General features: G+C 43.7%; 1 long non-coding RNA gene across 2 annotated transcripts in view; it reads right to left on the bottom strand.

Moving 5' to 3' along the window:
- Positions 1–26,812, bottom strand: part of LOC112990726 (uncharacterized) — a 164,406-nt gene extending 137,594 nt beyond the window's left edge. For both annotated transcript variants that reach the window (XR_010391834.1, XR_010391833.1), the window contains exon 1: positions 26,602–26,812. This is a non-coding gene — a long non-coding RNA (uncharacterized LOC112990726). The remainder of the gene's footprint in view (positions 1–26,601) is intronic.
- Between the last annotated feature and the right edge of the window lie 1,188 nt (positions 26,813–28,000).

The raw sequence follows: 28,000 nt of genomic DNA, 5'->3' as shown, positions 1-28,000 counted from the left end.
GGACAGGTCCTCTAGGCACAGCCACAAGGCAAATTATTGATGATCAGCACTCTGTGAAAAAAGACAACCCTTTAGATTTTCTCAGTTTCACCATATTGTGTGCATTTCCATTAATATACAGAAGATTTTGGGAATGCCATCTGGTTTGGTTTTAAGAAAAGGGCAGTCTAAAATAGGGTGTACAGAGGGCTTACTTCTCCACCCACTTTTTTTTAAGCAATTAACATTCTGTGATGGCCTCTGAATCATTTAGAAGAGGTCTGGCTTTAAAACTGGGGACAGATGACAGGCATGGCAGAGGAAAGAAGCTGACTGATCTGCTCTTCAGAGGCTACGCAAACACTGTTTATTTGCTGTAGACACCCAAGCTAGTTCTGTACTCCATCACCATGGCAGCTTATTGACATCCAGACATCTTAACAGATACCCTCATAACATCTTCACATGACTGCAAATGAGGGGAACTGAGGTGCCAGAAGACATCTAGAGCAGGGCACAAATAAAGGAGACAATGTGAAGGAGGAACAGTTCTGAGCGGGCAGCCAGAATTATCTCACCATCTACAGCAGACCTCAAAGAACACAAACGCTGCAAGAAGACAAGGCCTGGACATGCTACGAGTTCTCTAAATGCAAAGAAATCACATTATTATTCTTCCATTGCATACACTCAGATCAGGCATGACTTCTCCAGAAGAGATCAGTGCAAGGGCTAGTCATTATATGACATCTGTCCCATCACACACATGTGGACATCACTTCCGGAGAGCAAAAGAAAGAGCTGGTGGCTGGGGAAGGGTTCAAACACAGGGTTTTCTGGCCTTTTCTATGAACATTTGCTATCTAGAAATGAAGTGCTGAGCAGAGCCATGAAGAATCAAGAAAAATCTGCCTGCCAGTTTGCTTCTTTTGAACAGTTCGAAACAGCCACAGAAATTACCATTCCAAAAAGCACAAGAAAAACAAAAATCTAGAAAAATTGTTTTTCAGTGACACAACAGAAGCTACTTCAGTTTCAGAACTTAATATTAAAAAGCCAAACAAATTCAGTTGCCCAAGTTTTCAAGTCAAGATTCTCCATAGAAGAGAAAAAAAAATTCCCACCAAATCCCAGTGTTATGTTGTCAAGAGCCAAAAAAGCCCAGAATTACGAACACTAAAGCAATGGGAACACCTCACAATGCTGCACCCCTAGAGCTGACCCCCGTGCTGTGCTGCAGGATGCAACACTGACAATTCACAAGCTCTTTCAAGAGCTCCCATCGGATCGCTGAAATCCCTGCTCAGACCACTAAGTTGTGAGAGAGGGCAGAGTATCTCCAAAGAGAGGAGGTCTGCAGAGCCAAATAAAAGCTAAAGAGCAGCAGGCCTTAAAAGGCACTGTTTGGAAGTCAGCACCATATCTGCCTCTTCCCAATATCTGGCAGAGGTAGCACGCCCAAATACTTCCGTCTCCAAGATCAGAAAGCAGCAGTTACTGAAACAGCTAGACAGGTTTTGCAATGGTAATGCTTGCTTGCTCTAACCAAGCTATTTTTAGTAGGTCATTTATTTGAGAGCAGGCTCTGGGAATATCAGTTTCCTAGTCAACTGGGCAAATCGGGTTGCATTTGCTGTTTGCTGAATTACTAAACAAAAAGCTTTTATGGGAATGGAGAAACAATGGAGTGAGGCAAAGGGAATTGGCCTTTCCGGACTCACCGAGCTCACAGAGCTCACTGTGGCCATGCCATTTTGACCTATTGCCCTCCAACCACCTTAGCACAAGTTTCGCATGGCCACAGGCACTATGTTACATCTACACTGGTATTGCATTCAACTGAGGAAAAACTAAGAAAGCAGCAGGGATTCTCTGCATGTTCCCAGAAGGAGAGTACATCAGTTATAGCCTCTTAACAAAAATCCAATGTTAATTTAGCTCAGACTTGTCCTTTCCTAGTAGGAGTCTTCAACTGGAAGAAAATGGTGGACTAGCAAACACACTATGGTGGATCCTGGAGGAGGATCCAGCCTAGCTCTGTATGTGAATCATTTCTATTTTGACCAGTTTTCAAACAGTGTACAAAATAAGGGGAATGAAGGACTGGGCCTGCTGTCTGGAGTCATCCTGGCTCTGTTGCTGTTGCTAAGCTATGTACTGCTTACACCATCTGCAGCTTCGCACACACTGCAAATCATACCAGCTGGTCAAAACTGCTTCTTGCTCCAGCAGGCCCAAACCTCAGCATCTGCTAGGCTGGTCCTTTGAAGAGACCAGCCACAGGACCCTTCAAATGCTCACAGGGTATGGCACAGAGACAAATTTCCCATGTTGCGGCCATGCCACAGTCAGCTCTGAACACAGGCAAGCTAGGCACAGCCTGAGTGGGAAAAAGCAGCACCACTATGGCCATCACACAGTTGTCTGTTATTCATGTTATTAAAGCCACTGCAATGTAGACCTCTAGCAGCAGCAACTTTTGATGATCAGTAACAGACCTGCCTCATTTTCCCATTTGAATGCGACAAGTAATCATTCTGCATGTCCCTTTATTTGTCCCTTAGTGGGACTCCAGCTGTCTCTCCCCTTTGAAGATAGTGCTGCAGTGGCCTCTTTAGGCTGAGTACCCCCTTATACCACCATCCACCCTCTCCCTGGTTCCTAGAACTAACAGCACTGTAGTTAATGGGATACATTTGGCGGGTCTTTGTCAGTATTTTTGTGGGAGAAAGAAAAAAAGCAGAAAAAGGCCTGAATCTCAACGACAATTTTCTGATTCTGCTCCAAAATTAAAAGCAGTGCAGTGGCATAGTTGTAAAACTGAAGCCACAGTAAGGAGGATCAGCTCTCTATCTTCCGCTGCTATTTCTTCCTCACTAAAATGAGTCAGCTCAAAAGTTTGCTACCCCGAGTTCTTTTGGCTGGCAACGGCAAACATTGAGACCCTCTGGCATCACTTGTCTTACTACTATTTCTATATTAGTAGACATAAGAATTAGGGGAATGCAAACATTTTCAGACTCAGCTGGTGGCAGGAGATGTGAAGGGAAAAAACCTCCCTGAACATTTTCAAGGTAGAGTCTGCTCTTCAGGTACTGTAAATCGTTACAAGATCCCTTGCCTTTCATGTTTAATGTTTCCAAGGTGAGCGACATGTTGAAAATAAGGTCAGCTGACATGCCTGCCACGTTCGCTGAGTCGGTGCCACTCACCTCCAGACGTTTCCCACCCTTACCCCAAGAGAAAATATTTGAGGAAAGCTTTCAATTAGCCTGTTTGAATAAAATTCAGTGATCTTCCCTGCTTTCATCGCTGCTCACGTTGTTCTTTGCTGTGTGGCACAGACAGCAGGCAGAAACTCTGAGAAGGGTGAGCTGAGCTCTTAATGACCACAGAGCCCAGCAGGAGACATCTGAATGCAGCATAGCAGCCTCCGCAACCACATGGGCTAATCGAGGAGGCACGAGCGCACAACCAAGGGGAAAGAATCCTGCATTGCATCTGTCTACCCCAAGTGTCCAGAAATCTTGAGTCAGACCCTTTTCCTCCTGTAAAATCTGGAGATTGCCTAAAAATAAACAAACTCTGGCAAAAAAAAAGAGTAATTTTCAAGCAAAGTTCATGCCTCTGACCTCAAACCAAAAGGCAACACAAAGACTAGACAGTCACTTGCAGGGAAGAGGAAAATAAGGGAAGCTGGAAATTCTCATTTGATCACATTTTTCCAAGAGCTGGGGCTTCACAAGATGAGTAGAAATTCTGTAAAGAGATGAACACAGTTGATGACACTCCCACAGAAGCTGTGCTTCGCATACACCCATTGGAAGATTTCATGTCAGCCCAGGTATATATCAGTCTCCAGCACCCCTGCAGCATAGCTGCAGTGAACTGCACTGTTGGGCAATGTTTGCCAGCTACTGTGTTATTTGATAGTCTTTGCTTTCACCTAAGTCACTCCAAAAACATAACTCAAATATTCTTGCTCCAGCACAGAAGGGAAGACCAGATGCTAAACTATTTCTTTCAGAAGCTGAGGAAGCAATGGAGAGAGAACATTACTCAAGGCAAGTCCACAGGAGTTCCTGCATGGCTGAACGGCGTAGCGTGGCAGCTTCCTACTCTCCTGTGTTAGTGGGCCACAGACAGCACCAATGCAACAAGCAGCAGAACTCACCCAGCCATCCAGTTGCTGACAAATATACACCAGGAACAGGGAAAACAGGATCAGCAGAAACAGGTCACTCCAGGAGGACCAGCTCCAGGAACAGAAGGCAGCCACAGGGTTGCAAAGCCACCAAAATCCAAAGATAGCAGCTGCTGAGCAATGAGTGCAGAAGGGCCACCTTGACGGCTGTGTGTGGGCTCAGGAGGTTGCAGGCAGTGTTTGCTGGTTGCTGCATCTCTGCAGCCAAGCAGCGTAGTGCACAGAGAATCCATGGCTTCTCTGTCCTGTCCCTTCCCCTTCGCACATGGAGGGCAGCACAGAAACTGTGAGAAAACCATGGCTACGTGGCACTTCATAGCTATTGCTATGGGCACTCAGATCATGGCAACAACAGAGGTAGAAGCCAACTCCTCCTGCTTGGAAAGGGACCCCGTGACCACTGCGTGAGGAAAGTGTCTTCTGCTTCTGACATGTAGGCACAAGCTTCTGATTCTACCCATCAAGCAGCAGCTCATATGCTGCACACAGGCACAAACCCACAATTGTTCCAGGTCAAATATATCCCATATAAGCACTATGTCCTCACATATACAGAGACTGTCCTATGCAAATACACTCACATCACCCAGCCCCAGTACAATTGAGTCATTTTTACATGAGTGACCTCTGTGCTCTCCCTTTATACCTGAATCTCTCTACCTAAGGAAGAGACGTGCAAATCCTTCCCAGCATGTAAGGGCATATTCTGCTCCTTACAGACTTCTATGTCCCAGCAGGATACCAGTGCTGAATGAGCAACTCCTCTTACGTTTAAATCTTTTGATGAGTAAGATGCTTGCTTGCAGCTGCCAGTCAGTACATCAGGCTCCTCATTATGTTTTAAAATACGGAATAAAGGAATTGACTGAGATGTCAGGCAGCACCGTCTTGTCCTGGCTTTTATAAAAGAGTAAGTTTAAAATAATAATAAGTAATACTAAAGTCCTGTCATCTCTGCAATTCTTTCCATTAGGTAGGGCTGAGTGTGATAAGAATATACAGCAAGAAAAGGCCATGTTGGCTCTGGCTGGATTTACCAATGGCCTTTGGCAACCCTTTATCACAAAGGGATTCACCAGTGGCCTCTGGCAACCCTTTATCACAAGGGCAGCTTGCAGAGAAGTACTGTTGCGTCCAAAGCAGACGGAGGCTTGGCATTTTTGCTCCAGTCCCACAAGCCCCTCTGCCTTTGAGAGCTGGCTCAGGCTGTGCTCCCCAAACACACATCAGGTAACCCAAGAACAAGAGGAACTACTAATGTCTGCGAGAGATTTAACTGATGAAACTCCCAGGAGCAGAGATTAGGCAGCACAACATTTACAAATAGCCATGCTAATTATCAACTACTGGGACCATAAATCAGGTTGGTCAGGTCCATATTTCAAAATTTGTTCCAATGCAGGTTTGGCAGAAACGCCCTTCTTTTGCTTTTACATCAGTTTAATAAGATGAATAGTCCAGCCGAAAGGACCCAGGGCCCAATCCTGCGATACAGCTCAAGAGAAGCATAAGGTCTTTCGCAGAGTTTGGGAACCAGTCTGTGGTTTTGACATTCTTTCATTCAGCTGAAAGCTGAATCAGTGAATCAATGAAGCTGTCATTGATTAGCCTTGAAAGATGAGTTAAGGTATCACAGGTGTTGGGAGCAGTTCTAAGAGAGCCTGAGCGCTTCAGGAGCTCTGCATTTAGCATGTTAGTCTAGAATTCAAAGTCCTAAATAGCCTCAAATCGTTCAGATTATCAGAATGTTTAGATCAAAAATTGAAACAGACAGTGGAGAAAATTAGGATCTCAAACATAAAACTTGACCGCTTGAAATGTTAGCTTTGTACAGTACAATAGAAAAGCATTTCAGTTAAAACATGAAACGTCTTCTTTTTCCTGAAGATATCCGAATGGTAATTTTCTAGGAAGAAGATGGTCCTAAGAAAAATACTATCAAAACAGCAATTTAGTGAAGCATTATGATTTCAGCACCACTGCTTTTGTCTATAGAAAGCATCAGAGTTCTTCCCGAGCAATCTTACTTTGAGTAGTTTGCTTTTTCAAATACAGACATTCAACTCCAGACCCACAGTCTGTGAGGGCAAAGAACTGACTGTTGCATCTGCTGAACTGAGTAACAGATCAGCTTCTCTTCTGAACTTAATGTCAAAATTTTTTGACTCAAGGTAAACATTGACAAGCAGGAATCTCTAATTCACCATTCATTTGAAGAATAAAAGACTGAAAATAGGTCTTGGAGGCATATACTCTTAATCAGTGTTTTGTGTAATTGGCATCTTTCATAACAGTTCCCTGGGTCTTCTGCCTTCTGTGAGAAGTATCGGTCCTGCTTCAGTTTCACAATTTATGAAGAAGACAACCAAGAAAGTCAGCAGAACAGGACAACATTGCCAGCAGTGATAGATACCTGAACAACGCCTGTGGAAGCCTGACAGCTGGTTAGATTTGGCTGGACATGACAATGGTGCAGAAGCAAAGAAAAGCAATGGCTGAATATGGAGGGAATAATCTCATCTTAAAAATTATTAAGATTTGCAGCACAAAAGTTGAACAAAAACCCTGCTTGCTGCTAGAGCTATTTGAAAGTAGAAAAGCTGTCAGTGCAAGAAAACATCTCTTTCATTAGAGCTATCTAGCACTGCTTGGGCATTAGCTATAAAAAGGGGGAGAGCATTTTCTTTCCCAACTGTATACATGTCCCACGATTTATATTCTTTACAGCATTTTTATGAGCTTCTTTAGCACATCATCCAGCGTAATAACAGCACGGTAATTGTGTTGGCTGCATGTCCTGGCACTTAATTATAATCCTGTCATTGTCATTTGCCAGCTTGTCTAACAGAATAACCTTGTCATGTGGCTGACATCCAATTAAGAAAAAGGGGGGAGAGGGAAGGAAAAAAATATAAATATGGTATCAGTATAAAAGACACTCGCTTGATTGTTCTGTGATAAAGTCCCTAAGTCACAACTCTGCACAACAGTATCCATTTTCATCTGCAGCCTTACTGCATAGGTATTGTGCATACAAGAAGGACCTTCTGGAATAAAAAACACTTAGTTTTCTTTAAGAAGCCTCTTCTTTCTTTTTATGGCCCAGAATAAGCCAAGCTCCAACCTAGCTCTGGCAAACATTGGCTATCCTCACATGGATGGAGTTTTTCCCCTTCACCATGTGCAGACTCAACCTCAAAATAACTTCCATCTGCGTAAAAGGGCTTGCATAAGATTGAGAAGGGAACACATAGATGGAGAACGACGTGACATCTCAGAGAATTTTAAAACACAGTCAGAAGGCAGTAATTAGTTTAAAAAACTGTGGCTTTTAATCCCCTGCATTTTCTATCTCTGGTTTCTTTTCTGTCTATCCATCCCTGCTTCTGCTGACTAACAGAGGATCCACAACTGATGAGGCAGCTGGCAACCTCCATCCAGTGCATCCTTATACACCAGCTCCCACCCAGCCTGTGTTGCTGAAATCCAATTGAGAAAATCTGGCAAACACTGTATCACTCATCCACTGCCTCAAGGATACTCAGCACATTCCAAGAATCAAATCAAGCCTTAAAGCAATGTCTCTGAATCAAGGCATCTGACATGGGGAACTAAATTTACTTTTTTTATTCTATTTGTCTTTTCTATCAAAGGTGTCTCAAGGAAGCACTTCACTATTTGCCATAGGATCAGTTGCACAAGCAAGTTACAAGTAATGGTGCATCAGCTGTGCTACCGCAGCTATCCTTGTGTGCTTTTAGCTTGCACATGGACTCTTATGACAGCTCAGTTAACACATCATAACTCATTCAGCCATTTATTTGTGCCTGAGATGCTAGCTACACAAACCTAGGACATCCTCTTTAACACAGATAAGGACACTGAATACATTTTTTAGTGCCATCACAGCCAGGTATTAGAGGCTTACATCCATTATTAAATGATCACTATCCAGCCCTATAGTTGATCTAAATTTTGTGTATAGTTGGTCTAAAGAACCAAGGAGACATTACAGCTGCTTCACAGCTGTAGAAGATTTCAGCCCTTGAGACATCAGTGAAATGCAAGACTGGTAACTGGTGTGTACCCACTGTCCTTTTCTACAGTGATTATTTACGTACCTAGCATTAATAGGGAGATTAAAAAAAGGCTCCTGACAAACAATATAACTGTAAAATAATAAACTTGCAGAGCTGTAAGACACTAGGATTCCACGTGGATGAACAGGAGATACTTAGACAAAAGCTTGCCCTAAGAAATTTCCATAGCTTTTCAGGAGAAAATTCCCTGTCATACTTCTTCTTTCATATCAGAGGAAGAAGTGTGAGCAATGATCCCTTCCATATGCACCATTTGCTCTTGTCTTATTCCTCCCCTACCCATTTTTACTAGTTCTAAGCCCCAGGGTTTGACAGGCACTTGGACACAGGCAGAAAAGTAAGCAATGAGAGCTGTATGGCACTGCCAGTCATCAAAGGCCGTTTAATTTGGCGTGGCTGCATTTATTCTTCTCAGAAAGCCTTAGCTGATAACTATAACAAACAAAATCTAGAAAACAAAGAAAAAGAAAAACTGGAATAAGAGTGAGAACCAAGGGGTTCTGAGTAGTCTGTTAGACCCAGCTTACCCATTGCATTAGCTGGTCAGGCGGAGAGAGAATTGCTAGATCCTCCGCAGGCAGCAGCAGGAGCAAACAAGTTTCCTTTTTTCTTTCTTTCCAGGACTGATCACAGCTTTGTTCTGAGCTTTGAGACATTTGCTTCTCTCCCCAAGGAGCCATAAGAACTCACGCGATTTGCAGAGTGGATGGGCTGAGGCGATTGAGAAGGAAACTCCATGCAGCAACGCTTAAGTCAGTGGAGTGTGGCAGAGAGAAGAAAGGCTTGTTTTCCCCCTTTCCATGCAGAAAATCTCATGAGGGTAAAGTCATTGAATCAAAGCTGGATATTTGCTGAAGAGACTCAAAGTGAAACCACTAAAGTCAGGGGGAAAAAAGGTAATCCCCAGATAGCTCTGCCTAAGGCAAAGCTGACATTCCCGCACCTGAGAAGAGAGGATTAACGCCCTCTTGCAGCTTGTGGTGTGGTGGGACAGAGTGGGATGCTTTTGAGGACTGGCAGAATAGACAGGCCATTGGCCAGATTATGTACACACACAGCCCTGCAAAAGTTTCACTGCCTCCGGAGCAGCACGGAGCAAGGATCAGGTCTTGCTGCGTCCTGCTCTCCTGCTCCCACATGGGTGACCATGTGCTAGCAGAATGCAACCTGTCACCTCATATTCCTCCCAGGGCAGGCAGCGCGTGGAGGCACTGAGCCTCGCCAGCTCCGATGGACCAGTCCCTGTGGTCTCAGGTACGGAAGGCAGCATTTTTCCCCCATAGCACTGCTGCATACCTGAACAGAGCAAAGCATGGCATGGCTCAAGGCCTGCAGCGCAGCAGGGGTCACACAGCCACAGCTCCTGCTTCTTCGCTGAGGAAGCATGAGCTGAGAAACAGAGTGGCACAAGCAGGTCTCCTCACCGACCTCCAGCAACAACTGCTGCAACCAGCAGCTGTCTGCAAGGCTGAGTTTTAGGCAGTGTTGGCTGCCTGACTGGCACCACGGAAGGAGAAAGTCCTGAGAGTGGACTGTCACACAAAATTTCTTCTCCCCTCTAAAGAAAAAGGTTTCCCTAAACATCAGTGGCTCATCTCTCCATTCTCCTAGGGCTCAGCAGCAGTGCTCCCCTTTCAGTAGCCCAGCAATTCAGCTTTCCTTTACAGCTCCCACTGCCGGCAGAGTTTCCCTGCTCTAGAAGATACATCTCAGCTCTTGGTTCCACGCTCAGTAAATACCGCAGCAACTACAGCACAATAAAATGGCCAGCGCAGGAGCAACCTGCCACATCCTACAGAATCTCCGAAGAATCACTAAGAATTGTTTCCTCCTAATTCTCTCTCTCTCTTTTTTTTTTTTAAGAAGTTTGGGGGAAAACATGCTGTTCTAGTGCAAGCTACACTAAGGTGATACAACCTGCATTTAAATTGATTTATGAGTACACACACTGAGGTTTGCATCAGCCTAACCAAAGCAATTAAAAACCTGATGTTAGTTTAATTGGTTCAAGGTTTACTACAAGCAAGGCTTAAATGCTGAGAGGCTTCTCCAAAAGAATGGCACACTGAGTTATTTGTCTGCTGTTTCAAAGACACATGTCCACGTTAATGCCCTTTGTGCCTGCTGAGCACACCACTAACTTCAGCAATCGATCTAGACAAGGTGCACTTGTGATGATTGTGGACTTCTCCCAGGGTGGTCAAGGTCTGTAACACCGAATTTGTATTTTTCAAAGAAGAGCCAGGTGCCTCAGCTGGAATCACTTCATTTACAACATATCCCCAAGTGCCATTCCTTTCTGGCAGTTGAAATCTGAAATCACCAGAAAGCCAGTGTCAAAGTATAACTTTGCTATAACTTTGCTTCTGCCAAGAGATGGTTAAGATCTGGGTTCATTAATATCCCCAGTCCTACTGCACAGTCTTCAATAAAAGCTTTTGATTTAGACCATCTCAGCTGGTAACTTGATTTTCTTGTTATTCATCAATTCTTTCTGTCCTGCAAACAACTTCCCTTTCCTCTAGTATAACGTAAGTACCTTAATTAAACAGATGTGAACAGAATCACATACCTGCTAGCAGGGGTGAGCACACAAGGCTGGGAAAAACAACATCCCTTGTGCCACTTATCTCATGCTCATTTGAAGATCTGAATAGGAGCCAAGTCTTTCACAAACATACCATTACTGCCATTTCACAGCAATTGCTACGTAGTATTGTAGTAAGTGAAATCACTAAGCAGGTATTTCCAAACTACAACAAAATATTCTTAGGCTTAAAACATTGTCATGTGTGCAGCTAATATACAGCCTGAACATGACTCCATCTCACTCCCTGAAACTCTTCTTCTCTGCTAGCTAGGAGCATTTTCCTGGAAAACCAATGATGATTAGATGCTGAGGTGGGTAGAAAGCTGATCTTAGTTTTGGTCAAGTAAAAAAAAAGGATAAAGAAAACTTTACGAAAGCCAAATTTCATCCACTCTAAGAAGAGCCTTTAAAAGTTCTCCATGTCCATTGTTTTGTGGCTATTTCCCTTGTTTGCATTTCCATTTCATAGGAGAATCTCATCTGATTTAATTCTGTCTGGAAAGACAATGTTAGCATGGAGCAGGGGCTTTACTTACATCCAGACATGCTGAAACATAAGATAGCTCATTAAGGGGTCACTCTCCATATACTTCTACAAGTCCTTAAAAATGTTCATCTCTTACGAGATTGCCCATCCAAAATGTACAATCTCAAGTAGCTTGGAAAAAGCACCTGCTTTTTACATATTCCATTTCATGTCCTGAGCTATACAGTCCATCTATTTAGAGATCTCATATAAAAATGCTCACCCATCTGCTAACTATTCCTTAAACTGAGCTGCATACTCAGCATGAGCCAATAATTTTCCTCAGTTCCATATAAATTCTATTAACCAGAAGCATTAATTAAAACATCAGTAACATCAACCCACACACTTTGCTGGACCGTTTATTGGCACAGGTGCAAGAAAGAGGAAGAACAGAAAAAAAGCAACGAAACGGGAGTTGCTGATCAATCCGGCAACATCATACAGGTAAACAAGCAGCCTGGCTGCCCTCCACCAGGTCAGGAAGGGGAGGATACGACCATCAACCACCATGTAGATAATGCCAGGAAGCAACAATCTACCCTCTGTAATAAAGAAGCCCTGCCATCAGCTTACATCGTTTCACAGTAAAAGCAGAAATACAGCTTAGAGCAAACGAATTTTCGACAGCAACTGTTTTCACAACTATCATTTCAGCTTTTGCACTGAGGTTTTGTTGAACATCTCTCATGCTGAGTCAGTCTCCCCCTCTTAAAGTTCGGAAAATTCTCCTTCTTTTAAGCTTGTGTTGAGGGTGTATTCTGTTCCTATCCCTTTGATGCTGGAAGTATTAATAGCCCCCACCACCCTTGTATTTTTCTTCACCTTCAGCGTTTAAGGGAGCTTTTTCCAATAGATCCAAGCAAAAGCCTTTCATTTAGCAGCTGGAGATCAAAGTTAATTTGCTCGTATCAAAGGGTTTCACAAATACACAATTAAAAATATATCCTTTCCACTTATAGTGGCATTCTTGGAACTGCAAACAAGTGAGACAGGAACAGAACAAGTATTCCCTCTATCAGATTACTGTTTGATACCTATCCAAGTTTGGGATCCTGTCCCTGGCCATGATCAGCACACAGAAAAAAAGCAGAAGAGACCTCTGTGGGCGAATGTGGTAGATGCCACCTTTTCCTAACATCCTGCATGAACCTTTGATCACCTCTCAATATCCCAGCTTTGTATTCTCAGATGTGTTGTTTCAGACTCACTTTTTGGAAGATATAGTAACCTCTTTATGTTGGAAAGCCTTGAGTCCATTCGGCATGCCGAGGGCTGATAGAGATACAGGAATCTTGCATGTTCTCATGCCACAGCCTAGGTGCAGACTTAGTGACAAGCTTACCTCAACAGTGGCTTGTGGGATATGTTATAGTCACATGAGATTCCTGACAAGTGCTATTGAAAAGAACTAGCCCAGTACCATCACGTGGTATGGTATTCTAGTTACTGTACTAGAATTACTCACAAAAGTAAAGCTAACCATCTGCCTCGTGTGTGTGCATGCGAGCGTGCGTGTGCTGTTTTGCCTGCTGCTATTGCCATCCGGGAGCAACTGTACAAAGAAATGTTTGTGCTGGAGAGCGGAGGAAAATATATCAGCTCTTGCTTATCTTTTTTTGCCACAGAATCCTCAAGATCCCCTCCATAATGTACCTCCCTTTGGTAACGATCCGTGTAGCTGGGAGGCAATTTCCAGGCTTGAGTCCAAGCACAGAAGGCTTAACACTTTTGTATTAACCTTTAGTACGGCTCTTACTATTCTGCACTTCTCAACTCACACAGTTTTCCACTGAGAGTCACAATTCTCCTGGGTGAAGAAGGAAAAAGCCAACAAACCTGAGTTCTGCTTTCTTTCAGGAGAAACCTAGGACTCCTCCCTTTTATTCGAGAAGCGGTTTTAGCACCATCTTGAGATTTACAAGCAGGATTTCACAGATTTCTTCACCCTTTATGGTTGGGAATGATCTTGTGGTAAATTTTTATTTTTCCCTTGGGGTAACCAATGAAATACTTTTCACTTTATCCTTAAAAAGGGACTGTGAATTCTTTAATTTTTAAAGCTACTTTCCAATTTTGTTCTGAATGCTTCATCTAGTAGCCAAGAGAGGAGGAGCACTCAGCACAGATTCTACTTAAGAGCTGCCTACTCCAAAAAATGTTTTATATGTCCTGCAATCACAACTTGCCATCCAATGTTTAAAGAGCTGCCTTGGCTGCATATGAATCAGACACTTCACTATAGGAGAAACTAGAGATTGGGAGATGGGCCTAGAAAGAAAACACTTTAGTGTCAACAGTATGTCCCTGAATCTGCAACACTGAAAAGTGAGACTTTATCAACTGTTATGCCAAAGTACACAGTGAAATCCCCTTCAGAGGTTCTTAAGACAGGGGTCATCAAATTCTCAAAAAAATTCAGAATATAGATATATTTTAGGGAGTAAGTTGTCTTACTAATTAGTCCTTAAGGACTGTCTATCAGTGTACTGTAACACTATTAAATGTCAAGCATGCTCCAGCTATTTGCCATACACTGTGTACAGAAGAGATGGGGCACTGTTTAGCCGGACATTCAGAGCATGGGAGCCATGACCATGTCATTGTATACCCCTGAGCAATTTGTGCCACTTTTCCATCCCTCAGTTTTCCTATTGGCAACCAGAAGACATTAACAAAGCTTCTGATTAACAAAATCCTCTTAGCCTAGGCTTAAAAATTCAGGGAAAATCTGGACCAGTTCCCCACTGAAAACTAGGTCCTGATTGAGGTTAAGCAGCGTATAGGCTACAGGCATAAAATGCCATATATTAGCCAGGGGTAGGCTTGCCACAGATACACATGAAGTATGTTGCAGGTGTGTCATTCCAGGACACCTCAAGGAACACCTTCCATTCCCTCATGTTAGCACATACCATTAGCAAATGTTACTGTGCTCCCCAGTTCCTTATGGAAGTCCCTTGATTGGAGATAGCAAAGCCAAAGTACAGATCTTTCTCTGTTTCCTCCAGAGCAGGAGCACATGGACTTGTACTTCTGTTTGTTCCCAGGCATTTGCACTGTGAGGTCTAGACATACTGTCATGGACAACCTGTTTTGCAGAGGAAAGATCAGAAGCCAGACACTTTGAGGCTTGGCTGAAAACTAAAACTTTCATTTCAGGAATTCCACCGTGGTACTTCATGGGAGAGAGTTATCGTCTGTAACTTGTGTTGCACTATGTGATGGCCTCCTAGGGAGGACAGCCTTTCCCACAATGCAGTGGAGGCTATTTGCCATGCTAGTATCACAGCATGTCAGGAGTTCCTGGCCTAGGTTAACCACTGGTGAACACCAGCTGGTTGAGACCACTGATCTTTAGCAGAAAAGCAGGACACAGGTGGTCTGAACTACAACTCTCAAGAGATACGCTACTGGCCATAAGGGTTTGGAGTTGGGATGGCTCTAAACTGTTCCCTCTTTCTTCCTAGAGCTACAATTTTCAGCCAAATTCAGCAGCCTTTTTGTTTTAGTGTACTCAGTTCTTCCTCATTGCAGAAAACGCTTTCTGAACATTTTCTCATAATCAATACAATTTTCTGTTTCTTTGGAAAAGGCCAGCACCACAATGAGAAATTGAGGTCATTTACTAAGTTCATTATCTGTAACAGAAGGCGATCATCTTCAATAAATATTAGCATACAGTGACTGCTCTGGTAACCTCTGTTGAACAACTACCACAGAATTTACAGTTTATTTAATTTGCAGGTCTGTCCATTTTCCCAGAAGGCTTTTTAAAAAGTATCTAATATTTATATCTCCATATACAGTACTTTGCTGGGAGTGATTAAGCCTTTACAGTGAGACAACAATAAAATGCATTTACTTTATTTGATGTGTTACCTATTTTCTTTTGAATGATTTAGTACATGTTGTAATTTCTGTTTATAAACACTGCTATCCACTTAGGAGTTACCACAAAAGGTTTGTTCATTAGTTATAACACATTATCAGCTGGTATAAGCAGGGAATTTTGAAAACGCTCCCTCTGAGAGGCAGGGAGAAAGAACAAGGTCTAGATGCTGTTGCAGGACTTCTGGAAAAATTATGTTGGTTTACTAAAATTATATTCCATGCTGTGAATTTAACTATGATGTATTTATATCTGCACGGCTCTTCAGATACAACAGCCCCTGAGTAAAAATAAAATGTCCCTTGCCATGAATTTGATGCTGTGTGTACAAACCTTCACAGAGTCACAGTCACATAGCAGTTGAGGTTGGAAGGGACCTCTGGAGATCATCTAGTCCAACCCTCCTGCTCAAGCAGGGTCACCTAGAGCATGTTGCACAGGATCTCATCCAGGTGGGTTTTGAATATCTCCAGAGGAGGAGAATCCACTACCTCTCTGGGCAACCTGTTGCAGTGCTCTGTCACCCTCACAGTAAAGTCATCTTTCCTCATGTTCAGACAGTCATGTTTCAGTTTGTGCTCGTTGCCTCTCCTCCTGTCGCTTGGCACCACTGAAAATAGTCTGGCCCCATCCTCTTCACACCCTCCCTTAAGGTATTTGTATATATTGATAAGATTGAGATCCCCTCTCAGCCTTCTCTTCTCCAGGCCAAACAGGACCAGCTTTCTCAGCCTTTCCTCCTAGGAAGATGCTCCAGTCCCCTAATCATCTTCATAGCCCTACACTGGGCTCTCTCCAGTAGTTCCATGTCTCTCTTGTACCGGGGAGCCCAAAATTGGACACAGTACTCTGGGTGTGGCCTCAGCAGGGCTCAGTAGAGGGGAAGGATCACCTCCCTTGACCTGCTGGCAATGCTCTGCCTAATGCAACCCAGGATACCATTGGCCTTCTCGATCACAAGGGCACATTGCTGTCTAATGGTTAACTTCTTGTCCACCAGGACGTTCATGCATATGAGACGTGTAGGAGAGATTTTCAAAGGCACTCAGCATTATTCTAGGTCTGGCCACTTTGGGGTCAGAAGTTGAAAATCACAGACAGTAAATATTTTTGTTGAAAATGCATTCTCTAAGGTACGGAACAGCATGAAGCCATGTGACTCACCAGGCCGCTGCACAAAACTAAGATGACTCAAAATGTCCCCATGGCCTGTGGTCAATCCGTTGAGTAAGCATTTGAAAAGAAGCTAAAACAGCTGTGAGAAAATGAATGAACTCAAGAAAGGATCCAAGTCATTCAGATATACTTGCGGCTGTTAATCACATGACTTCTCATCTCATGGCAGTGTAACAGATAGGAAAGTAATAGATAAAAAGCTAATAATGTTCTACGCAAATTATGTTAAAATCCTACATGATTTAACAGAACATAGCAACATAATTCTTTGAGATAGTTCTGAAAGACTATAGACTAATTTCATAACATGTCAAAGGATATCTCCATATGGGTGTTCTGAGCAAGGACTAGAGCCACCAGAAATCACTCCTTTGTGAGGATACCCTTGCTGAAGATCTACAGGAGAGATCTACAAAAGGACTTGCAAGTAATGCCTTTTGCCCTGTGCTACTGCAGAGTCCCTGGATGTTAAGGGTATGCACTTCTACTGGAGCTCAGAATCCATGAGCTGATGGTTCCACCAAGTTTTTGTATCCATACAAAACTGAATCATAATTAGTCACTGTTTCTTTAAGAAAGCTCAGGTCAGGCCTCAACACACAGATTCCCATCATCACAGCTCACTTGCAAATCAAAGCCCTTGGCTTTTGCCTTCTGCTCTTATCTCCAGCCCTTTCCTTTCACTTCCTTCTCCTCTGGATTCTGGCTGGCCACCAGGAATTTTCCAGTATCTTTCCTCTTCCACTACCTGCTGTACCTCCCCTCCTCCTGCTCTGGGACAAAAAGCCAAATAACTTGGCTTAGCCAGGCCCTACTGAGCACTCCTTGTGTCTCCTTGATGGGTAAGAGGCCACAGTCAACTGCTTTTATCAAAATGGAAGGAAAAGAACAGCCTGCAAGCAAGACAGAAGAAAATGTCCTCTAATAGTGACAGACACAGAAATTGGAGAAGAGCAGGAATAATGTAGCCAAGAAAGACTGCTAAAGGATGGGGTATATTGTTCATTTATAAGGCAGCCTGTAGGGCTGGAAGCAAACCCTGTTAGAGAAGCTGGTCCAAAAGCCAGATTTATCTGTGTCCTGTGGAGTTTTCCTGCTACTTCCTACTACATCAGAGCATCAGCAAGGAAGCACAAGCCAAGTCACGCTTGCACTGTTCATCCTAGACAGCAGCATACATACCATATGATGCAGCTGAACTGCCACCCAACCCGGGATCTGCTCATCTGTGGAATATTTGGCCCTTTCCTCTCTCAGGCTTATTGTTTGCATGGTAACAGCATTATACAAGTGCATGTGAAAACACAGTAGAGGCCACCACAGTAAGAGCTGATGTGAGATAACTGCTTTGTTTATTTTTTATGAGGATATCTGCACAGGAATGCTTATTCTAAATATGAGACCCTTAGGAGCAAGGCTTCAGAAGCATATGGTCAGAGTAAAGCATCAGAGATTTTGGGTTTATTTGCTGAAACATTTGTATAATCATCACCTACCTCTGTCCCAGAGGCTATCTTAGCCCAGTTACTCCTGCCCTGAAATAAACATTCCTTAAAAAATGTATGGCAAGGGAGAAGATTTTTACAGGCAACCTGCAATTAGGTACCTGAATCCCACAACACTTCAGTAGGAGATGGGCTTCTGATGCCTTTGTGTAGTCTTGGAGAATCTGCCTTTATAATTTAAAAAGCATGTGTTTTTCTCCTAACTACCACTTGGCTTTGTTACTTGTAAAAAGGAGCAGAGCTAATCAAGAGTATAGGAAAAACAACAGAGCCAATACTTTCTGTAATCTAAGTTTCTGAAGACCAATTTTTAACAAAGCCTTTTGCATAGATTTTAGATGAATATTAAGACATTTTGCAGATAAACATGTTTCAAAGTTACCAAAAGAAAACTTATCATTTGAGTCAAAAACCCAAAGCATAATAAATCACAACTAGAACAGCGACTGTGCCTTATACCAAAATCCCAAAAGGAGACTAGCCATGCACAGAGAAAGAAAGGATGAAAATGATGTTGTGGATATTTCAGGCACAAAATATGCCTGGTACATTGAAGGCACAGCAGTGACAAAAATGTTAAAAGAAGGCTGACCACAGGATATACAAAGACAGAAAGAAGAACTAAGACAAGAGTTACCCTTCAAAACTGCAGTAAAGAACAGAGCCTGATGCAGTTCAGGAACTGTGTGTACATGCATGCTGCTTCCCGAATGGGTCTTTCTGGTAATAACACATACCACATAGCCTGTCTTATGGTTCTTACTCCCCTTCCTGTAGGCTTGCTCCAGCAGCAGATTTAGTCATGCCTTGCACTCACCAGCAGGATCTGGCTCTGGACAAAAGCATCCGAGACTGCTTTCCTTTTATGAGAAGTCAGGAGTCCAGTCCCTCCTCCTTAAATAATTAATGGCTAACACCTTTGTTGAAAGAAGAAGGGTCCTAGATCCCATTCCCATCGTCTGAGGAAACAACATGAAAGGGTATTTTCATAAGCACCCTCATTTCAGGAGCATAAAGCTCAGGCTGGAGCCATGATGCAACCTGAACACTCTGTGCTTGAACCAGGTCATCTTTGCTTCAACAGCATTATGATAACATTGACTGCAAAGACCGCCTCCTCTTTCTCTTGAGAGACTCCTGGTTTTGTTTCCTCCACAATCTGTGTGGTTCCTCAGTATGTGGCCTTGCTCTGATGTCTTCATTATTTCAATCAATGTAATAAACCTGTTTGATATATATTGATGGGAAGATCAAGCAAGTTCATGAGCACAGACCACTAGACAGGCTAGATGTGTTACTGTTATAGTTAGGCTTAAAAGCTTAAGCCAAATTTAAACTGGCATAAATCACAGAATCATAGAACAGCTGAGGTTCGAAGGCATCTTTAAAGATCATCTGGTCCAACTCCCCCAGTTAAGCTGGGTCATCTACAACAGGTTGCCCAGGACCCTGTCCAGATGGCTTTTGAATATCTCCAAGGATGGAGACTTCACAACCTCGCTGGGCAGTCTGTTCCAGTGCTCTGTCACCCTCACAGGAAAGAAGTTTTTCTTTATGTTCAGATGGAACTTTCTGTGTTTCAGTTTGCACCTGTTGCCTCTCATCCTGTTACTGGGCACCGCTGAAAAGAGTCTGGCCCCATCTCAGCCTTCTCTTCTCCAGTCTGAAGAGTCCCAGCTCTCTCAGCCTTTCCTCTTAGGGGAGATGCTCCAGTCCCCTAATCATCTTCGTAGCCCTATGCTGGACTCTCTCCAGTAGCTCCATCTCTCTCTCATACTGGACAGCCCAGAAATGGACACAGTACTCCAGGTGTGACCTCACTAGGGCTCAGTAGAGGGGAAGGATCACCTCCCTTGACCTGCTGGCAATGCTCTGCCTAATGCAACCCAGGATACCATTGGTCCTCTTTGTCACATGCTGGCTCATGGTCATCTTGTTGTCCACCAGGACTCCAAGGTCCTTCTCCGCAGAGCTGCTTCCCAGCATGTCAGCCCCCAGCCTGTCCTGGGGCATGGGGTTATTCCTCCCTAGGTGCAGGACTCTGCACTTCCCTTTATTGAACTTCACGAGGCTCCTCTCTGCCCATCTATCCAGCCCAGAGTTCAGCACTGCTAATAAAAGAGCCAGCTCTATCCTCTGCCTCCTCTACCTGTTTGTCCTTGCCCCTGCCTTTGTGCCACCACACATAAGTGCATGTGAAATGAACTGGATCTGGGAACTGATCCCAAATAAGACAGCACAGTTCCTGATCCAGTTCAGTGTGCAAAGACTCATGCTAGCGTAATGTAAAGGACTGGAAAAAAAAGTAATTGAGGGCGCAGGGGAAGAGTAGGACTGCCTCAGGGCCCGGTGCTGCTTCATGCAGGCTTGCACAACTGATGAACATCTGGCTAAGAATGGGAAGGAAAAGTCACAGGATCTTCAGAAAACTGAACATCCAGTTGGTCACACTAATAGAAATTTTACAAGTTTCAGCTCCTGGACTCATGTGATTACAAAAGCTATTGCTGCCAAAACTAATTTTCCAATCCCTGCACCTGCAAAGAAACCTTCAAAAATTGTTTCTGTTTTCCAAAATACTGTGTCTGCCTTGTTGCAAGTCCACAAAGAATTTGAAGAAATTATGCTTTGTTCCAACAGCTATATATAATTGATGTATGAGTGTTTATGTATGTATAGTCAGATTTGTCATGTATAAACCAGCCTACATCCACTGGAGCTAGCAAACAGCCATCCTGTCTGTAGAGCTTTGAAATTTTTCCAGACGGTAAGTATTATACAAAGCACGGTATAGTAGCATTATCATTATTTTTTACTTTACTTCTTTAATCTAATTTCATGCTTCACTTTTGTTTTGCTGGTGTTTTGTGCACTGGGACATTTGTAATCATTCATTATCCTCCTTGATAGAGAATACATAATGTTTTAGGAGTGATATGACATTTACATTCACTTATGAGTTATTAGATGTCTTCTTATAAGTGATGAAGAATGTCAGATCTTGACATCTTGTATTTTGCATATCATCTAAGTTTCCTTTGTAGCTTCCTCTCAGTTATTCACTTTCAGCTCTGTTACTCTGGGATAGAAGCAATCATGCTGACTTCATAACATGTACAGAAGCAGTAATTACAGCATCCAATAACTCACATGCTGCACGTACAATATGGATCTAAGGCATGATTCTGCATCTTTGTTTGTGTGACTGTCATCTTTAAAATCAAAGAAACTACTCCTGTGAGTAAGTACTACTCAGAGTTGCAAAAGTAGGTCTTGAATGTATTGTAAAATAAAATTATCCTACAATTTAGCTACCAGTTATAAGCTGGAGCCCGCAGAGTAAAGAAATGTGTAGCTTTCTTGCTTAATAAAATATTACTGTCATTATCAGCTCTGAAAATGGTTATTAAAAACCTCAGACACCCGCTAGTTATCTGCAGCAGGCTGCTCACAGCACCTCTATATTAAGAGAGGTAACACAATGCACCTTGGTAATAACTAGCAAAGCATTCTTCAGTGAAGAATTAACTCCCAACACAAATCAGTGTCTGCTGTTGTACAGGTGCTTTGTGTGGACATCAGCCATTCCCTGATTAAGGTACTGCCTGCTCCCCTATATAATCTAGTGAGGAGGGATTAGATATCCCTACGGAGGTTTGCACGCCAGTCCAACTTCCCAGCTCAACTTCATGTCACTGGGAAGTGACATCAGAGGGTCTCTAAGCAGTATCTCTTATCTCCTCCAAAAATGTTATTTCCAAGAGAGAGTGAGATTTCTGTTTTGGTCCCATGTTCTTTCAATAATAGAAACAGCCTCACTGAAAAAAATTCCTCCGTCCATCTATATAATGTCTGTCTTCTCCTACAGGTTAAACTGCATAAAATTTATATCAGAAGTATTTAAACATACAGTGGTAGGAAGTAAAATTACACGCTAACATCACATGGCTATTCCCTTTTTATGCCTTTTATCTCTGAATGGTGCATGGAGAAAGAAGCAGCGGTTCAAGTCTAACTGTTTATTACAACTGAATCTTAGCAAAACTGATAAAAATTCTCAGTCCACATCCTAGCTCCAGAGTGCCAGGAGAGAAGCAGCATTTAGACACAAGTCATTTTTCCACATCAAACAGTCTTCTACAACCTGCTCAACTGCTAGATGTCTTTGATTTAAGCCACTGCACCTCCAAAGAGAGGCATCAGAGCCTCCTCTCTCAAGGCTATGGGATGCTGTAAGTAATTTCATGTTGCTTTCCTCAGATATAAACATGACAAAACAATGTTATGGAAACTGTTAATGAAAACAACAAGCAACTAAAGAACGAACGGGAGGAAGGATTGCACAAAGGAGGGAGAAAGAAGAGGAGCTACATGGAATAACATTCTTGTAAAGCAGATTATGTCCTAGGTAATCACTCTTCACTGCTACTGAAGTGCTGAGACGGCCTTTCTCCCCAAGTCAGTATTGGCAACAGCTCTCCCTAACTTTTTACCAAAAGGTGGCAGCACTCTATCCACCTTTAATTCGTACGTTCCTGTTCCTGCTTCTATTTTCCAAGGCGCTATACAGAAAATGACCTATGAACCACGGGTACCAGAGTCAAGCACATATTTCTAAATGTTCCTATGAACTTACACTCCATTAAATTAACTTTGGCCCTTTCGTAGGCTTTTTGTTGAGAACAATTTTACAAGCAACCTCATTTAAACAGATGGCACAGCACATTCACAGAAAGCAAATTTGGAGCGTGTAGCTTCAAACAATACAAGAAGGATGGACCATTCAATCACGGAACAGAAACAGCAAAGCAGATAAGCTATGAGCATCCTTTCAAAATGAAATGAAACAGTTTCAGAAATTTTGTCATTCAATACAAAACAAGAGGTCAGACAGTGTTTGAAAGAAGTTATTTAGGAGATGGTTTTCAACAACACACTGCATCAGTGGGACCATGCACCAGTCCAAAAACAGAGATTGGCCTGAGCTGATGGGCAGAGACATTACAAATTCATCACTGATTCAGCCAGATTTAGCTAGAAGCTCAGAAGCAACTATGTGTCATATCAAAGCTTAGGGTAAAGCAGTTAACAACATACAGACTCTCTGTAGGAGCACTAACAGCATGTCAATTAGTGTCAAGATGACCATGCTATCGACTGTCTGGGAGACAGTGGGGAGATGAAAGAGAAATCATAACCTTCAGTGTCAGACCATCTTCCATATGTATTGAGGCAACACAGGAAAACAATCCTGGAATCTAAAAAATAGACAGAAGAGGGAGATAAAATAGATATATATAGAAAAATAAAAATACATAGATAGATAGATAGATATAGATAGATAGATAGATACAGATAGATATAGATAGATAGATAGATAGATACAGATAGATATAGATAGATAGATATATCTATATAGATAGCTAGAAAAATTAAGAGAGAGAGAGAGGGAGAGAGAGCATCATGGTTTTGCCCTACTTTACTGTTGGTTCATTTTCTGCTTGAAAGCAGCAGAAGAACCAGTCCAGGCCAAAGTATAAAATTCTGCACAGATGTTCAGTCACAGGTTTAACTAATAAATTCAGCTCTATTTTGCAGTTTGCAAATTGTGCATGAAGAGTTTAAGGTGAAAACGTGACCCTGTTGAAGTCAATAGGTGTTTTCTCTACTACCTACCCTAATAACCTAGTAATATATATGCATGTTTATTCTTTATTTCATAATTATTTAAATGCTCCATGCAAAAGAGATTTAAGCCAAGGATTTCCCCGGAGTTTATTTTCTTTGAATATTAGCTACTTATTGCTTGTAGGGTTTGATCTGCCAGCTGGTACTACATTTGCATCCAGATTTGTTGCCTGAGATACTGCTAAACTCTGCAAAAATCTACCAAGATCACATGATGGGCACCCAAGTGCTTCTCGTACAGATTTTGCACATACAGTTGCATGTCACTTCTTGTCATTCCCATGAATATTCATATGCTCCTTTTCTCACAGAATTCTCACAATGTGCACCTCTGTGAATGCTGATGAGGAATGCACAGAAAGGACCAGAAATAACATGCTGGAAAATTTGTTGTTTTGATCGGAATAAGCGTTCACACACATCTCTTCGCCTTCTTCATTCAAGCATGCAGTTCTAGAAGTCATCCTTTTTATTATTAATTGGTTTTAGTTTCCTGTATTTACTGAAGCTACCTTTTTGGCTAGCAGTACAAGAAGCAAGTCAACATGACAACATTAGGAATAATTACATCTCAGTTTTTGCACAGAAATAACTTATTACCCTAGCAGCTGAAACAAAATATGTCAGTCACAGATAGTTTTACTTCTAAGACACAGCAGCTTCCTTTATCGAAAGTACAGCAGTCAGGATCTGATAGCTGCTTGCAGCCAATGGCTGGCAAGGGATTCAAGTTAGCGCTTTAGCAGCGACTGATGATATACTGCAAAACATCTGCCCTACTCTATGTCCCTCTGAGACCATCACCTCGCCACTTTGAAGAAAGTCACTCTGCTCAGGTTCCTAACACCACATCAGAAGCTTCTGAGAAACCACTCAGGAAGGAAGGCTTCTATGCAGCAAGATCCTTACATTGCTACTCTTGTGTCTACTGTACAAAAGCAGGAAAAGAAATTAGAAGGAAGAAATGAAAAGCTAATTAAGAATGATTGTCAGCACTTCCAGGCAGAGAGCTCACCTGTGCTTTTGTTCCTTGTCCAGTAAGGAGAGATGCTTTTCAATCATCTCTTGAATAACTATAATTTATTTCAACTGTTTTCCTCACCCTGGAGAATCTTAAATTACTTACAGCCTCTGGGGTTCAAATTCTGACCTACCCTGGGACGTGATTCCCAAGCACACTTCAGCACAAGCTGAAATAGTCTCCTGACAAGGAAAGCTATCTTGAATCACAGTTAATCAGCCATGTAACCTCCTGTTACCCAGCCACAATGAAAATAGATGATAACCAAACACCTGCAGGGGGTTATGCTGCCAGGAGGACAAGGAGGCATCAAAAGCAGATGCAGTTTAGCACTTACATGCACGTGGACATTCATTAAAATGGGTATCATAATGCATAAACAGAGAGAGGAACTTAGGAAGTGCAGACCGTGGCTAACTTTTGAGATCTTGACTTTGCCAAATTACCAATGTGCATTTCTCATAAACTAAAATAAATAAATGAATAAATAAATAAATGCTGAGGAGAAAAAATATCCTACACTCCAGCAGTACTGATTTCGCACACATTTTATCAGGAGGATTTGGATGTTGAGAGCCACAGCAAGTTCTTTAGTTCTTTCAGATAACCTACAACTAGGAGCAAAAGAAAGCTGTTGAAGTGCTCGTAGGCCTCCAGTAAAGAGGGATGGAGACAGTGGTCTTCAGCTGTTTACTAGACAGTAGATGCAAACACATGAATAATGAGTCCAGTTCCATGTGCAGTAGATATTTCCTGCCATCCCCAGCCTCTCCTTAACATCCTCTTCAGCAGTTTTCACTACTTCCCAACTACTGCCCACCGCCTCCTGTGTTACCCTCAGCAACTGCTCTCAGCCACCTCCAGGCCTCCAGACACCTAGAAGCTCAAAGTCTAAAATGGCTCTACCAGACATACATTTAATCAGTTCCTTGTACTCTTTGCCATACAAATACAGCCTCTTTTGAAAACCCCTTGGTTCTCATGCACCTATCACATTTAAATTGCTTTATCCCTGAGCTAAGCACAAGCTTCCATTCAGTTCAAGCTGTATTTTAATGCTGTATTTGGACTTTTCCTGCTCTGCACATTCTCCTCCCGTACCACCCCAGGGGTCTTGTACCAGCTTCCACTAGGCCTTTGATGGAAAGCAGCCAGACTGCTCATTAGCCTGTTATGAAGCTGCTCATCAGTCCCACTCCCAAGTTCCCCATTATTTCCACGGCATAGCTACAGTAATTGGGCTGCATATTTTTCAGGCCTGGATTAGCATTGCTTTAGCCAAACGCTAACGGTCCATCCTGCAGTGTATCCCACCAAGTCTCCCCGACGCCCGTGCAGTTGCAGCTTTGTCAGTGCACTGCGGCTTCGATTTCTCCTGTTTATTCATCATGCAAATGAAAGCTGGTGTAACAGTGCGCAGTGACCTTTATTCTAGGCACTGCTTCTTGCTTTGCCTGGATCAGAGAGGGGAGGAGAAATTAGGAATAATATGGACTGTTTTAGAAACGATGCCTGATAACTGTTTAAGTTCTGAAAAAAAATGATGAATCCACGTTAGATGATTAAAAATAAAAATTAAAGCCAATTAAAGGAAATGTTTAAAGCATCTGTTATAAACACAATTTCGCATTACTGCTGGGGGCGGGGGGGATCCTGTCATTTAAAGACCTAGTGCTTCTTTCCACCCGTGTTTGGTAGCTGCCCGGGAGGGCGAGCTGCGCGAGGCAGGCAGCGTGGCTCGAGCGGTGGCCCAGGCCCAGACGTGGCTGCCCACCAGAGCGGCTGGGCGCGTGCGGGACGGCGGGAAGGCCAAAGGGTTTCCCAGCACCAGAGCCGCATTTGATTCAAAAACGCCTGAGAACCACGAAGCAGACAAAACTCAGAGGAGACGGAATATAAATAAAGGCTCTGTAAACAAACCTGGTCCTACCGGGGTCCCGGCGGGCGGGGGCTCCCTGCCCGGCCTGCTCTCCACCTTCGCCCAGCGGCGCCTGTGGGCCGCCGTGAGACCCCGCGGTCTCCTCCGGCCCCCGGGCGCCGGCTCCTGCCTCGCGGGGCCTCCCGCCATGAAGGACCGCGGGGCGCCCCCTGGCCGCCCGGCCCGGCCCGGCCCGGCCCTTCCGCCAGCTCTTCCCGGGCCTCGGCACGGCGCGGCGCGGCGCGGCTGCTCCCAGCGCGGTGGCGACGCCCTGAGCAGCCTCCGCCTCTCGCGCCCTGTCGCGGGGAGGACCGGGAGCCGCAGCACCCCCGAACGGGGCCGGGCTGGGAACAGCGACGGTGTCGGCCCCGGGCATGGCGGGGACACGGGGCAGGGCCGGGACAGGGACACAGAGTGCAGTCAGCAGCTTAGGACAGGCCCGGGGACAGGGACAGGCCTTAGGCTCTCAGGGGACAGCCGGGGACGGGGCTGGCACAGGGGCACCCACGGCTCAGGCCAGGCCCGGTGCCAGGGCCGGAGCCAACATGGAGGGGGCAGGGGGGCCCTGGGGAGGCTGCCCAGGGCCGCTAAGGCCTGCGGGTGGCCTCGGGGTGCTGTGCAGACCCTAACTGGTCTCTGTTACTGACTGCAGATGGGCGGCAAACAAGAGGAATTCCCGTCCCTTGCTCCCGGCGGTGGCACTGCAGGCTGACATGCCCGGGCCAGTCCTTCCTCCCCACCGTGCTTCCTCTCCCCCTCGCCCCAGATCTGGCAGCCTTGCAGGCGGATGGCTATTCAGAGCAGCAAGCTGGTCCAGTGAAAAACTGTCCGTTTTGCTGACTCCTTGCCCATTTTCACTATTGCTAGATGAAGCACAGTGGGAATTACAAGAGGGTGTGAGATCTGACTGCAGCACAGGATTGTTTTGCCTCAGCTTGGATGACTGTGTGGTTCAACAGCCCAAAAGAAACGTGAGTTTTCCCTGCCAAATCTGTGTATTCAGGACACTTTTGCTTTGGCTAACCCTTGTTGCGAACAAAAAATCCCATCTTCCATATATGATTGCAAAGTAAGTGGAAAAGCTGTGAAGGGCAGCTCTAAGAATATGCAGGTTTTGTTGAAAAGAATATTCATGAGTATTTCATTTTCTTTGTACCTCAGAGATCCAGCTCTAGAACTTAAAGTGAAATTCAGCCTAGTATAGTTCTGCTTGGTGAGGAGAAGCAGCAAAAGCTTTTGTGCTCCCTGACCTCAGGTAGGCTGGCAGGGGGTCACAAATTCTGAACCATTGAAAATTAAATTCTAAAACCCATCAAGCTAAAATAAAATTCCTTGCAGGGGTGTTGGAAAGCTTATAACAAGCAAAGATCAGAACAGCGTAGTTTGCCATTTCTCCTACAA

This window comes from Dromaius novaehollandiae, chromosome 16 (assembly GCF_036370855.1).
Source record: "Dromaius novaehollandiae isolate bDroNov1 chromosome 16, bDroNov1.hap1, whole genome shotgun sequence".
Taxonomy (NCBI): domain Eukaryota; kingdom Metazoa; phylum Chordata; class Aves; order Casuariiformes; family Dromaiidae; genus Dromaius; species Dromaius novaehollandiae.
The sequence above is the reverse complement of the archived record's forward strand: the minus strand, read 5'-3'. Positions and strand labels throughout refer to the sequence as shown.